Raw genomic sequence first — 14,392 nt, 5'->3', positions numbered from 1 at the left:
GGTCTATAACTAATTGTAATTATCACCCCAGACTCTAGATTAGCTTATTAAGCTCTAATTACTATGTGAACTTTAGTGGGTGAAGAACTTCTATAATGACATATTAATTATGCATGATTTTAATGGATTTAAGTTAGGGTTAACCCACAGATTGTTGAATTACAAGGACTTTGACCTTGAGCTAGGGTTTAGTAAATTATAATTATAGCTCATGTTTCAGTGGAAAATATTGATGAATGTAGTGTTACCATGATGGAGGCCAGGGAAATTACATTTTTCATGTCTCTTAATATGAATATGTGCGATTTCATTGTAATTTTGTTGAGATAAACAGAAAAAGATACCCATTTTGAAGTAGATTTTTTTTTACAAAATAAATTTATCTAATATATTTCTCATGTTTCTCAATGTGTAATTTGATTGTAATTTTGTTAGGATAAATTAGTTAAAACCACAATCATGGTTATATTCCACGATAATTTATTAAATTATATTATTTATAACATTTTTTTCATTTGACATTAATATTTGTATTTAGCCAGAATTTGGGAGGATTTTAATATTTCAAGCAATCAATTTTCAGGATCTGCTCTACGAATGCCTCGCTCTGCTAGGAACGAGACAACCCTAATCCCTGCTCTCCCCTGACCTTCCAAGCTCGCGCCGCCGCGCTTCTTCTGACCTCCCTTCCATGGACGCGCCTGCAGGAGGGGCAGGATCCTCCCCCCCTCCTTACAATGCTTCTGCCTCTGACACTGGAAAGTCTGCAATACCTCTGTCCTCTCCTGGCGGTTTCCCAGAAACAGATCAGGGATCAAGACAGATCAATAGCGAAGCTGATCCCTCAGCAGCGTGTGACGCGGATGACAAAGATAAAGGCATGAACCAAACGTCCTCTTCGTCACAGCCAAAGGCGACCTCGGCAACCTGCATCCCGAAAGCTGCAGAACGAATCAAAGTCGATCTCCCCAGTCATCGTATCAACAGCGAGATCCAATTCATGCAGGACCATGCGCTCATAGGCAAGTTCCTCGGTTTCTGGCCAACTGAAAAGGCGCTGCAGGGATGGATAGCTTCAAAATGGAAGCCCAAAGGACAGGTCACTCTGCAGCTTGGACCCAAAGGTTTCTTCACGGCCATTTTCCACTGTGTGGAGGACAAATCTCGCATATTCGAAGGAGGCCCGTACTTCTTTAACTCCTCAGGTCTATACCTTCGGGATTGGAAAGCTAGGTTTAACCCAGATAAGGAAGATTTTAGTTGGGCTCCAGTTTGGATACGTATGTACTCCCTTCCTGTGGAATACTGGAGAGAAGAAACGCTAGCAGACATCGGCAACAAATTAGGGGTTTTTATCAAAGTTGCTGAGGAAACCAAAACCCGCAGATACACCTCATATGCCCGGATCTATGTCCAGATGCACTTGACCAAAGCTCTCGCCGACTCGGTAAGTCTCTTTCATGACGATTTTGAATGGATCCAACCTTTAGATTACGAGCATATCCCTTTTCGTTGTCGTAAATGCCATGAACATGGCCATCTCTTCCGAGATTGTCCTTTGAATTCTCAGTCCAAATCCCCTGCCAATGAATCTAGCAAAGACTCTGAAGGATTCATCAAAGTTCCAAATCGTCGTAGGCATGCAAAGAAAAATCATGCAGTCCCAGAAAGCCCCAAAAAACCTGATTCCCAGAACAGATTCATTTTTCTCTCTTCTCCTGATCCCCCAGAAAAACCAAGCTCAGAACCTCAGGAGAACCCCTCCCTTCCCTCATCCTCCCAAGCTCCCAACGCCCCAAGGCCATCCTCCACACCCATTCCTTCTAGCCTCCTAATCTGCCCTGACCCGGAAAAAAAACTTGTTCCAGGTACTGGCTCACTCCCCACTTCCTCGGAGAAATCTGTTCCAGAGTTCGGCCAGCAGTCCTCAGCAATGGAGCTAGATGCAGCTCTAGCCCTCAGTCTACAGGACATTGTATCTATGGAGGATCAGAGTTCCCCCACCATCATGGATGAAGATCCAGAGAATGTCAGTCTGGATGGTCTAGATATCTTCAAATTAGAAACGGCTTGTAAGCAGAAAGAATACAACTCAATACCCCCTTGGAAAATCGACAGGCTCGAAGGAGTTTTAATCAAAGCACAACGCAACAAAAGTCTTGGCATACAAGCCAGAAGCCCATGGGATGGAAAAAAAATTCTCAAAGAAACGAAGAAAAGAGGGCGCAAAACAGACCTGTAAAGGACCATCATAGTAGGAGAAATACTTATGGAATCCGGGCGGTTCCCTAAGTTGACAAAGTTTTACAAACCCAAACCCCACTGTCCCTCATGAAGCTCATCTCCTGGAATGTGAGAGGGCTCAATAGCCCCTCAAAACACAGAATGTTAAAAAACTTGATTCAGCAAGAAAAACCATCATTAGTTTTTCTTCAAGAAACGAAAAGCAATAATATTGCTATAGAAAGAATCCGCAACAAGGTCTGGTCAGGCAGATGCTCAATTTCAATAGACGCCTCTAGGGGTTCCGGCGGATTAGCTATCTTATGGAACCCGCAGGTCTTCACTCTACAGGATTTTCATGCCACCCATTTCCTCATCCAAGCGTCCTTCCATCTCATCGGCACAAGCATCCATGGACATCTCTCAAATGTGTATTTTCCGCAGAATCTACAGCAAAAATTAGAACTTTTGGATACTCTCACCATTCTCAATGCTGACAGGTAGTTCCCCCTCTAGATCGGTGGAGGTGATTTCAACATGATCAAGACGATGGAGGAGAAACAAGGAGGCAGAACAAGGTTAGAAAGTGATAGCAATGGTCTCAGAGAACTCATTCAAAATAATTAATTAATGGACATTCAGTCCTCCAATGGAGTATATAATTGGACCAATAAGCGCAGGGGCACTTAACACATCGCCTCCAGGCTAGATCGGTTCCTCATCTCGGACAATGCCATACACCTGGGAGGGGACTTTCACGCCTCCATATTGCCCCAAGGTGGATCAGATCACTAGCCAATTATGTTACGATGGTCTCGGCCAGGTACAAGAAGCAATAGACCTTTCCGATTTGAAGCCTTCTGGCTCTCAAATCCCAACTTCAAGACAGTGGTTAGTGAGGCATGGAAATCATTCATCCCACCGGCAGGCGCCAAAATGTTCCAATTCCAACAGAAATTAAAGAACTTAAAACAAGTTCTCAAAGTCTAGAACCGCACACAGTTTGGCAACATTTTTGAAAATCGCAAAAGGTTGGAATAGCAAATGAGCGCACTACAACAGACTCTCATCTTGGAAGGTAGGACAGATGAGCAGGCGCATCAGGAGCAGATCCTCTGGAATCAAATTGAAGCCCGTAGGCAGCAAGAGGAAATCCTATGGCGACAAAAGTCCAAAATCAGGTGGCTCAAGGAGGGGGAGAAGAATACAAAATTCTTCCATAGAACTGCCATCCAAAGAAGAATGCACAACAACATAGCATTCATTAATAATCAACAAGGGGAAAGATTAGAAGCGCATGAAGACATGGAGAAGGAATTTAAAGATTACTTTCAGGAAATTCTCAGGGAGCCTCCGGGAAACAGAGATCAAGCAATCAGAACTATCACGCAACACATTCCTAAAATCATAAGGGAGGATCATAACAATAAACTGCTCTAGTCAATTTCACTTCAGGAGGTAGAAGATGCGATGGCCCAACTCAAGGATGGTAAGGCACCTAGTCCTGATGGTTTTACTGGCAATTTCTTTCGCGAGTTCTGGTAGCTCATCAAGACAGAGGTATGGGAATTAGTGGAGAAATCAAGAAATATGCACTGGATTCTGCCCTCCCTCAATGCAACTTTCTTAGTGCTAGTACCTAAAGGGGATGAACCTAATAAGCCCAAAAAATACAGACCGATAGCATTGTGCAATGTCATCTAAAAGCTTATCTCTAAGGTACTGGCAAATAGGCTCAAACCTCTCTTACCTCTTCCCATTTCACCGGAGCAGACAAGTTATGTAGAAGGGCGGCAGATTATGGATGGTATCATTCTGTCAAATGAGGTAATCCACTCACTAAAGCTTCCAAAAAAGCCAGGTATGATTCTAAAGCTGGACCTCTCCAAAGCTTTTGATAAACTTAGTTGGAATTATATTCATCAGATGTTATTGGCATTTGGCTTCAACTCCACCTGGACAAGATGGATCATGAATCTCATTTCCTCTCCCAGTATCTCTGTCCTGCTCAATGGTTCCCCTCATCGCCTTTCCGCCCCTCCCGTGGTATTCGTCAAGGGGATCCCCTATCCCCCTTCCTTTTTGTCCTAATGGCAGAAGGGCTCAGTCGTCTGCTCAAATCCGCCGTCTCCACCCAAGCTCTAAAAGGTATTTCTCTCCATGGTCTTCATCCCTTATCCCATCAACAGTTTGTAGACGACACCATGTTATTTGGTCATCCCTCCTCTCAAGAGGCTAAAGCTTTCAAACTTCTGCTCTCTCTTTTCTCTGAAGCCTCCGACACCTCCATCAATGCTTCAAAATCCCAACTCTTCTTTTTCAACACCCCCGCCACCACTCAAAGGAATATTGCACGTATTCTGGGGTTCTCTATAGCAGCGCTTCCATCTAAATACCTGGGGGCTCCTTTGTTAGACTCGGCCATTAAGCACGCTTCCTGGAGGACTCTCCTAGACAAATTGGAATCAAGGCTCTCGTCTTGGACTTTTTGCTCTCTCAATATGGCTGGCAGACTCATCTTGATCAAATCGGTTCTCTAGGCCATGCCTCTATATCTTTTCTCCATCCTAGCAGCACCAAAATGGGTTCTCAAAGCAATCCGCAATCTTCAGCGAAATTTTCTGTGGGGCTCCTCTGGTCTCAATAGGAAATGGGCTCTTGTCAATTGGAAGGAGGTCTGCCAAACAAAATCAGAGGGCAGGCTCAGACTAAGGGATCCTCTCCAAAGCAACAACACAATGGGAGCTCGTATATGGTGGAATTGGATCTCCAAACCACATACACCCTGGGCGAGGCTATGGCAAGCAAAATATGCTCCGGGAAGCCAATGGAGCGACCTCATCAGAATCAGCACTACAACCCAAGGTTCTCTGATATGGAACGCCGCAAAGCTCCACAACGCCTTCATTCAAGAGCATAGTTTTTGGGAAATTCACTCAGGTACCACAGCAAGGTTCTGGGAGGACTCTTGGCAACAACTCCCAAAACTGGCCACTCTATTCCACAAGCCAATTTGGCAAGTTTCCATGCAGCAGGCAAATCTCACCCATGTTCATCAATTCTGGCAGTAGCACACGTTCCAAGATTTTCAAATTTGGAAACCCGCTAGCACCTGGCAGGCTGATTGGCAAGGGGAAACTCATACTGAAATAGATCAGGAATTAAATTATAGAAGAATCAAATACTCAAACCAGCAGGACAAACTGAGATGGGGTCACACACCAAAGGGAATGTTCACTACTAAGGAAGCTCACTAGCTTCGCTACTCAGCCTCCCAGACAGACAAGGATCAGATATGGGAAAGGGTCTGGCAACCAGGAATATGGCCCAAGGTCTCCACATTTCTATGGCTTTTAAGTAAGAGGCGCATCCTTACTTGGGACAACCTGCAAAAAAGAGGATTCATTGGCCCATCAAGATGCCCCAATTGCAATCTCCACTCTGAATCCATCAGGCATCTAATGGAGACATGTCCTCTAGCAACTCAACTATGGGAGAAAATTGAACAATGCAATAGGAGATCGGAAGATCGGATGGGAGATATCACAGAAACCATTAGAAAATGGCCAAAGCACCCTTTTCAAAGCCCGCTTCTAAACTCTCTGTGGAATCTAATCCCAGGCTTTCTCTATTGGATTCTCTGGAAGGAAAGAAATAGCAGAATTTTCAACAACATCAGCAGGCCAATTGATGCTCTGTGGCTCCTCCTGAAACAAAATCTTCAAGAAACTCTAGCTATCAGAAACTGGCATGACACGGATCTGCCAGACTCTCCTCAGGAACGTCTCATCCTGAAAGCCTGGAATCTGGACCTATCCTTTTTAGCCCAGGTCAAAGCCCGTCCACCAACCAGCTCAGCCTCTCCCCTCACTTGGTCCCCTCCTGCAATCAACTCATTCAAATTGAATTTTGATGGGGCAGCCAAGGGAAATCCAGGGCCGACGGGATTTGGAGGAGTATTCAGGAACAACACGGGCGTAGTATTGCATATCTATTACGGATCGATTGGCAAAGACACTAATAATGCAGCTGAGCTGGAAGGACTGTGGAAAGGGATTTGCATTGCAGATCAAAAGAACTTCTTCCCCTTAGAGGTTGAGGGAGATTCACTTATCCTAATAACAACAGCTATCAGAATACAAGCAGGCACTTCGGCAGCCAAGATGGCATCCAGCTGGAGGTTGCTCAGCCGACTGGAACTCTTGGAGGAAAGGCTGCGGAATCCCCAAAGCATTACCTTCAAGCATGTCAGACGAACGGCCAACAAAGTTGCAGATAGACTGGCCAATCAAGGAGTAAACCAGCAACTCCCTTACTTCTCAGGACCCCTCGAAGTGTTGAGATTGCAACAAGATGATGGAGCTTAGTGAAAAGAGTCGCCTTCACTAAGTGGGCCCGCAGGCTATTTTTGGCGCAAGTCTATTTTTAGACTATGTCTATTTTTAGACATATGGATCATGTCTATTTTTATGGATGATTGATCAAGTTGGGAAAAATAGATGGACTTCTATTTTTGATGAAAGTGTGAGTGATCACAGTGTGAGTGATCAAGTCTATTTTTAGACTGGCTGTCAAAAATAGAAAAGTCAAATATTATTATCTCACAATAATATTTGGACTATAAACTTAATCTTATTCTCTTGGGGCACTTCAGTTTGAGCTACGGAAGTGGCACATGCAGCTGTCAGAAGGAAATTCGTTTTTCTTATGAGTCAGTTGAGTTGTTGCATGCATGACTTCAGTTAGAACTCAAGTGAGTTGAGTTTAGTGGACTGGAGGTACAGTTGATGGAGTTGTGTTCAGTTTAACTTAGTTAAACTGGTTGTAGTTAGTCTAACTGCAGATAGACTAATGATGAGTTGTTAAACTAATTATTAGCTCATAATACAACTAAAGAATACATCAGTTAACTCAGTTGCATGTCAGTGCATGTTCAGTTCAACAGGGACAGGTGGTAGAGAATCAGATTGCTATCAGTTGTGACTATAGTTGTGCACCAGATCTTGCACAATCAAAGGATTGAGTATGCCAATGAGTTTGCTCACGTATTTTGCCAGCATTTTAGCCTTTGCTCACATCCACAAAGAGTGAGTGACTATTTTGCAGGTGAAAATCGAGTTTGGGAAGCTATTCTCATCAGTTCTTGAGCAGGTATTGAGCAGTGGAGGCAGGCAAGCAGTGGAAGAGATTTGGAGATCAGATCTGAGCTGTATTGTGTGTAACAGAGGTGGAGATACTTGTGAGAAGTATTATGTTGTGTAATGTTACATGACTCAATCATTAATATACAGATAGTTGGGGTTTTTAGCGTGATGCTTTCCCCGGGATACATACTGTGTTAATGTGTGAATGCTCTTGATGTTTTGTTGTTATTGATGCTGCTATATTCTTGATCAACGTAGAGGAGCTTATGTATTGTGTATGTTTTCCACATTAGTACATGATCAGGATAATCTCCATTGAATATGTGTTAAATTATTCAAAATTTCTACATGGTATCAGAGCAGCTTGATTTGTAGAAGATATTTTTACAGGATATCAAGCGAGGGTTGATCGGAAGCAGTTGAGTTGGTTGCTGGTGGAATTCGAATTTGCAGCAGTGTTTTCTTGGTGACAACGCAGCAATGTCTTTCAATGGATTGCGATTGGAGTATGCTCTTGAGGGCAGCTCAAACTATATTGCATGGAAGGACAGGATGGAGGGAGTATTGGATGATAACGGGCTGAAGGAATTCATAGATACGGATATCCCAAAGCCTACTGATGCTACTCAAGCTGATGCTTGGCAAAAGAAGATCGCAAAATGCCGAAGAATTCTGTTGGAGGGCGTGAAGGATCACATTGTGTCCAGCCTCCATGGAAAGGCTACTCCATATTTGATGTGGAAATCATTAACAGAATTATTCCAAAGCAAGAGCGATCAGAGGAAGCTGGCGCTCAAAGATAAACTCAGAAACATCAAATGCGAGAAGGGAGACAGTATTCCCAAGTATCTCACGAAGTTCACTCAGTGTCGAGATGAGCTGGGAAGTGTGGGGGTTACTGTCGATGATGAGGACTTGGTGAGCTTGGCTCTCCTTGGTCTTCCGAAGAGTTGGCATTCCTATCAGGACTCTGTCAATGGTCGGGAGAAGTTGCCAGGATGGGAAAGACTATGGTCAGATCTTGTGCAGGAGGAGATCAGGCGGAGTACCAGGGACGGATCTTCGTCAAAGGGAGCTGATGAAGAGAATTGTGCTTTGGCTGCCAAAGCAAAGAAAGGGAAGAGCAAGAAAGCTTCTCAGTCTGGTGCGAAAGGCAAGAAGCAGGATATGTTCAAAGTGAAGTGTTTTCACTGTCACCAGCATGGACACTATGCCACAAATTGTCCGCAGAAGAAGAAGAACAAGCAAGCTGCTGGATCTGCAGGGGGAGAGGCTTTAGCTTCTCAGTTTGAGCTTGATTTTTCATTGATCGCATGCTTGGTTTCAAGTGTGATGGGATCAGTGTGGTTCCTGGACAGTGGTGCGTCTTTTCACATGACGGGAGATAGAGATTTGTTCTCTGATCTGGAGGACAAAGATCTTGGAGTGCACATCGAGATGGGCGATGATGGTAGATACAGTGCGACCGGTATCGGTACCATTTCCTTTGAGAGGGAGTCTGGTAAACCCTTTGTATTGAAGGAAGTCATGCATGTTCCAGGATTGAAGAAGAATCTCATCTCAGTGGCGATGTTAGAAGACAAGGGGTATGATGTTGTTTTCAGCGAGGGAAAGGCCTTCCTGCGCAGCAAGACAACTGGTGAGACCCGGAAGATAGGGGTTCGAGTGAGGAACCTTTATCAGTTGCATGTAGATGGATGCGCAGCAATGGCAGGCAAGGCAGAAGGATTGGTGAGCCGGGATGATGGCGAGTTGTGGCACAGGAGATTGGGTCACCTTCACCATGGAGCCTTGAAGATACTGCAGCAGATCACTACAGGGCTTCCTAAAGGCACACTTGCGCAGTCAGATCAGTGCAAGGGGTGTACTTTGGGGAAGTTTGTGAAAGCCACCTTTCACGAGAAGGATAGTCGCGCCACGACGATCCTTGAGAGAATTCACACAGACGTGTGTGGACCTTTCTCAGTTGCTTCGACAGCAAAACACAGGTATTATGTGATTTTTGTTGATGATTTCTCTCGTAAGTGCTGGATCTTCTTCATGCAGAAGAAGAGCGAGACATATTCAAAGTTCTGTGAATTCAAAGCATTGGTCGAGAAGGAGTCGGGGAAGAAGGTGAAGGCTCTTAGGAGCGATAATGGTGGTGAATACATCTCGGATGAGTTCAAGGATTTCTGCAAGGCAGAAGGGATTCGTAGAGAGCTCATAGCTCCCCATAACCCACAGCAGAACGAGGTAGCTGAGTGGAAGAACAGAACGATTGTGGATGCTGCACGGGCAATGTTGCATGATCAGGGCCTACCCCTTCACTTGTGGGCGGAAGCATGCAATACAGCAGTTTATGTGCAGAACCGTTGTCCTCATAGGATACTTGGCATGAGTACACCCGAGGAGGCTTATTCTGGTAAGAAGCCTGATCTTTCTCATTTGAGGATTTTTGGTGCTAACGTTTACATGCATGTGATGAAGGATGCCAGAAAGAAGTTGGAGCCGACTGCAGAGGTTGGGATATTTGTGGGGTACACTGATACGCCCCACAACTATCGTGTGTATTTTCCAGACAGTGGTAAAACTGTTGTGCGACGGGATATAAAATTTCAGGAGGAGAAAGCCATGAAGTGTTCGCTTGAGAGGGAGCTACACTTGCATGCAGATGAGGAGCTATTAGTTCCTAAGGATGAGCTTCAGGACGTGGATCAGCCACAGGACGAGGTTCATGGAGTGGAAGAGACCACTCATGCAGCGCCAACCATCAGAGGGCGAAAGCGCTTGACAGAAGCTGAGCGACTGGCTCAAGATGCAGAGAAAGTTGTAGGACCACCTACAGCCCAACGCAGGCAGAGACAGTCACCTGATCGGTACACTGGATACATGGCTCTTATGAGCAAGTGTGTTGTGACTGAGCCATCCTCTTTCGAGGAAGCTGTGGAGGATCCCGCATGGGTAGACGCCATGGTGGAAGAGTATGATTCTATTGTCAGAAACAGTGCATGGGAGATTGTTCCTAGACCGGAAGGGAAATCAGTGGTGGGTTCGAGATGGATCTACAAAGTTAAGCAGGCAGCTGACGGGAGTGTGGAGAAGTACAAGGCAAGATTTGTTGCCCGAGGCTTTTCACAGATTGAGGGGATCGATTATGAGGAGACCTTTGCACCTGTCGTAAGGTATTCTTCGATACGGACGATTCTTGCTCTCTCAGCGCAGATGGGATGGCACATTCATCAGATGGATGTGAAGACTGCGTTCCTCAACGGAGTCATTGAGGAGGAGGTGTACATTGAGCAACCCAAAGGCTTTGAAGTCTTCAGCAGCGAGTCGCATGTGTGTAGGCTCAAGAGAGCGCTGTATGGGTTGAAGCAAGCACCACGTGCTTGGTACACACGGATAGACAGCTATTTCACAGGACTTGGATTCTCCAAGAGCGAGGCAGATCCGAACCTATACCAGATTGTGGTGGAGGGTAAGTTGCTTATCATTGTACTGTATGTTGATGATTTGATTCTAACGGGTGATGAGCTGTTGATACTGTCATGCAAGAAGGATCTTGCTACAGAGTTTGAGATGAAGGACTTGGGCCTCCTTCACTATTTCCTAGGATTGGAAATATGGCAGCGCAGTGGTGGACTGTTTGTTTCTCAGGGCAAGTATGCTTGGGAGATACTGGAGAAGTTCAACATGCATGGCTGCAAGCCTGTTGATACTCCTCTTCCTGGAGGTTGGAGGAAGGAGGATGCCACTTCGGGAGAAGAAGTGGATGCCACTGTTTATCGACAGTTGGTGGGGTCGCTGATGTATTTGGTCAATACACGACCTGATATATGCTATGCAGTTAACCAGCTTTCACAAGCTATGGTTAAGCCTACCAAGCTCTTCTGGAAGGCGGGCAAGCATGTATTGCGCTACTTGAGAGGCACATCGGGATATGGTTTGTGGTACAGACAGGAGGATGAGGAGAAGCTATGTGGCTTCACGAATGCAGATTGGGCAGGGCGCCCAACAGACAGAAAGAGCACATCAGGAGGGGTCTTCAGTATCAGATCGACAGCAGTTTCTTGGTACAGCAGGAAGCAGAGATCCGTGGCACTCAGTTCAGCGGAGGCTGAGTATATGGCATCAAGTTTGGCTGCATGCGAGGCTATATGGATGAGGAAGATCCTGGTTGGTTTGTTCGGTTCTCATTTGGATCCTACTGTGATTTACTGTGATAACCAGAGTTGCATTAAACTCTCGGCTAATCCTGTATTTCATGATAGATCTAAACATATTGACATCAGGTACCATCATATCAGAGATTGTGTGCAGCGGAGGATCATGTTACTTTCGTACATTCCAACGGAGGATCAGGATGCTGATATTCTGACGAAGGCTCTCACCAGGAGCAAATTCGAGTACCACCGAGGCAGGATAGGGGTTGTTGATAATCCATATCTTGTCGAGAGGGAGTGTTGAGATTGCAACAAGATGATGGAGCTTAGTGAAAAGAGTCGCCTTCACTAAGTGGGCCCGCAGGCTATTTTTGGCGCAAGTCTATTTTTAGACTATGTCTATTTTTAGACATATGGATCATGTCTATTTTTATGGATGATTGATCAAGTTGGGAAAAATAGATGGACTTCTATTTTTGATGAAAGTGTGAGTGATCACAGTGTGAGTGATCAAGTCTATTTTTAGACTGGCTGTCAAAAATAGAAAAGTCAAATATTATTATCTCACAATAATATTTGGACTATAAACTTAATCTTATTCTCTTGGAGCACTTCAGTTTGAGCTACGGAAGTGGCACATGCAGTTGTCAGAAGGAAATTCGTTTTTCTTATGAGTCAGTTGAGTTGTTGCATGCATGACTTCAGTTAGAACTCAAGTGAGTTGAGTTTAGTGGACTGGAGGTACAGTTGATGGAGTTGTGTTCAGTTTAACTTAGTTAAACTGGTTGTAGTTAGTCTAACTGCAGATAGACTAATGATGAGTTGTTAAACTAATTATTAACTCATAATACAACTAAAGAATACATCAGTTAACTCAGTTGCATTTCAGTGCATGTTCAGTTCAACAGGGACAGGTGGTAGAGAATCAGATTGCTATCAGTTGTGACTATAGTTGTGCACCAGATCTTGCACAATCAAAGGATTGAGTATGCCAATGAGTTTGCTCACGTATTTGGCCAGCATTTTAGCCTTTGCTCACGTCCACAAAGAGTGAGTGACTATTTTGCAGGTGAAAATCGAGTTTGGGAAGCTATTCTCATCAGTTCTTGAGCAGGTATTGAGCAGTGGAGGCAGGCAAGCAGTGGAAGAGATTTGGAGATCAGATCTGAGCTGTATTGTGTGTAACAGAGGTGGAGATACTTGTGAGAAGTATTATGCTGTGTAATGTTACATGACTCAATCATTAATATACAGATAGTTGGGGTTTTTAGCGTGATGCTTTCCCCGGGATACATACTGTGTTAATGTGTGAATGCTCTTGATGTTTTGTTGTTATTGATGCTGCTATATTCTTGATCAACGTAGAGGAGCTTATGTATTGTGTATGTTTTCCGCATTAGTACATGGTCAGGATAATCTCCATTGAATATGTGTTAAATTATTCAAAATTTCTACGTCTCAAATGATGAACAACTCAAACAGGAATGCACTTCTCTGGTGCAACAGGATTACTCGCTCCTAGATGCGGGTGCTTGACAGGTCGAATGGTACGATGGTGGCGTATTAATGAAGGCATTTACTTCCTCCATCAGTCTCATGGTTTACTGTGCTATGGCGCTCCATAAGCTCATCATTCCCGCGGCTTCGTCGCAGACCTCTGCGGCCTTATGGATTGCTGCGTTGTGTGTTTCACTGAGCTATTCTACAAGCGAGCTTAGGCCTGTCATTCCCTTACTACGCTCAAGAGCATACCATAAACGCTGGGCTCTGGTTCCAGGTTCATACGGTTCAGTCGGGGTTCTGTTTCCGCCTCACTCTGGGCACTCCTCTCCATGTATCCGCTCTTTTGACAAACCTCTGCACATTGCCATGCCGCGAGAACGACCTAGAATGGGGAGCAGGCGTGGCGGCTCCCGCCGTCGTGCCACCTCTCAGCGGTCCACCCCCATTTCTTACTCTTCCTCGGACGCGCTGGAACCTGGTCGAAGCAGTCCCCCTGTCACCAGAAGTGGCAGAGGCAGGGGTCGCGGGCAAGTCAGGACTGTTGAATGTGAGCATGCTGCCCACCCCACTGTTCGCTACCGCATCTCGTGTTCTTTAGCCAACTCCACCTTCATAGTTTCAGTCACTATTGAAAAATGTGAAGATGTCCGGGGTTCGGGAGCGGCCCATCCTGGAGTTCTTGCAGACCAGAGGATGGCGAATCCGATTGACAATCAGCGCCAGGTCATGGGAGGTCCCTCTATGGTGAATTCGGCAGCCCCTGCAGGTCCAAGTGCGCCAGCTCGAGGAGAACCAACAGGCTCGGCGGTTCATCATTCTAACTCTGAGGACTCACTACAATTCGGGTGTAGGGTCGTTGAGGAACCATACACCTCTGAGGACGATTGATCCCACCCGGGTTTCTGCTCTCTGCAGTTTCTGAAGTAGGAGCTCGACTCCTTTTTTGTATCTCGACATTAATGCATGTTTCAGGTCTCTATCAGTCAATGTTTCGTTTATGTCTAGCATTGTCTAGCTGTGAATGTTTCATTTTAGTTTATGTTCAGCGTTGTTTCGAGTTTTATGAGAAGTCAAAATACTGCTGGAGGTCTACTGTGTACTGAGATCATGATCATTTTTGTAAAATGCCAACTTCATGGCAAGACTTTTCAAGGCTGTGGCCTTGCTGTAACTTTTTTGTATAAATAATAGGAGTAGACTGATTGAAAAAAAAATATATATTTGTATTTAGCCATAAACCTTTAATTACTTATCAAGGGAAAATAAAATATGAAACATGACATCTAAGAAATTTAATTATTATACATTTAGATATTGAAGTTTTGAATATCAATGGCATGAAAAGTATGCAAAAATAATGATCACTACAAAAATCCA

The sequence above is a fragment of the Pinus tabuliformis genome, chromosome 1_2 (genome assembly GCF_031772625.1).
Source record: "Pinus tabuliformis cultivar Carrire ecotype Pingquan chromosome 1_2, CPIR1, whole genome shotgun sequence".
Lineage (NCBI taxonomy): Eukaryota > Viridiplantae > Streptophyta > Pinopsida > Pinales > Pinaceae > Pinus > Pinus tabuliformis.
The sequence above is the reverse complement of the archived record's forward strand: the minus strand, read 5'-3'. Positions refer to the sequence as shown.